The sequence below is a fragment of the Diadema antillarum genome, unplaced genomic scaffold (assembly GCF_040938485.1).
Source record: "Diadema antillarum isolate AM-2024a unplaced genomic scaffold, OU_Dant_1.0 seq00002028_RagTag, whole genome shotgun sequence".
Taxonomy (NCBI): Eukaryota; Metazoa; Echinodermata; class Echinoidea; order Diadematoida; family Diadematidae; genus Diadema; species Diadema antillarum.
In genome coordinates, this window is record NW_027272682.1 from 26,680 (window position 1) to 28,003 (window position 1,324).

A 1,324-nucleotide genomic window follows, 5' to 3' on the forward strand; every position below is an offset into this window, starting at 1 on the left:
CGGAGCTAGTGGTAGATGCCGTTACTGCCTGCAGCTACACCCAACAGCTTTTTAAACTTTTTGATAATTTGGCAGTGATGGTGTAAACTCTACACTACTTTCATGCATTTTGTGCAATAGTTGAAATTTTCACATACAAGACTCTTAAAAGGTGTAATTTGACCTAGCACATACATGTGGAAAAAAAAAAAGAAAAAAATGTGGCAATGATTACATGGTACAGTCTTTTCTTTTCTTTACCTGCAGTCACGATTTAACAGTGAATTTTCCCCAAGGCTGAAAGGTTCCATGTCTTATCAGATTATCTACCTTCTGCATTAGCACACCCTGCCTTTACATCTTGCGTCAATCAGGCACAAACACTCAGTAATATGTGACACTGTCCCAGTGTAGGGAGAATTTCGACCAAATTTATCAGTGACTAATGCCAGGAAGTAGGCATTTGTTGTTGTTCTTTTAATAAGTGGCTACACCATCAGAGTACCTGCAATTTATTTACATACTTATCTTTATAAATTTGTATAATGTATTTTTGTAGCTTTTAAATAAATTGATGAGGTAACCTTACAATCCTCAACACTCCTTCTTCTTCTCTCTTTTTTATCACACTGTGTTCTCTTGCTAGAATATGTAAGTATCACCAGGGAGGTGCTAGAGAAGGAGAGACAACTACTGTTCTCCTTTGAAGTCATGCGCGGCACCGCCGAGAAGTTATGCGTTCAACTACAGGTGTTACCCATGTGCTTTGACAAAAGAGAGCGTCAATAATCGGGACTAGCGCTCTCACATCTAGAAATACTTGCCCCTACTGCAATTCGCTCTCTCTTTCAATGTGAGGGCAACAATGAATTTGTGTACCTTGAATTGGAGCAGCGAATCAAAATGCAGTGTAAAACTGACAATTTTAACAGCAAATAGTTTAAAAGCACGCTGGAACACGCTTTAGCGGAGTACTTTATTTGAAAGGTCAAAATATCCCAGATTAAAAGATAGAAAACTAACATGCGGAAATGAGCGCATTATAGAAAAATATTGGGTTTTTAAGAGGGCCTAATTTTCATTTCATTTCGATTTGCACATTACGAAGAAACTAGAAATATATGTTTATAGTATTGAATTCTTTCCTAAACTATTCTAAATCAATTCGAGTATTTCATTTAAAATTTTACATTGAAATAAAGCTTGTAATTCAACGAAAGGTAAAATGCGTTCTTCATCTCCAAACTTCGTCTTGCAACTAGAGCGATGCCGAGCATGACTTAAAAGCGTAGTGGAATGCTGGACATCCCATTGTAACGCCTTGAACCCAAACATGTGTTTGCAT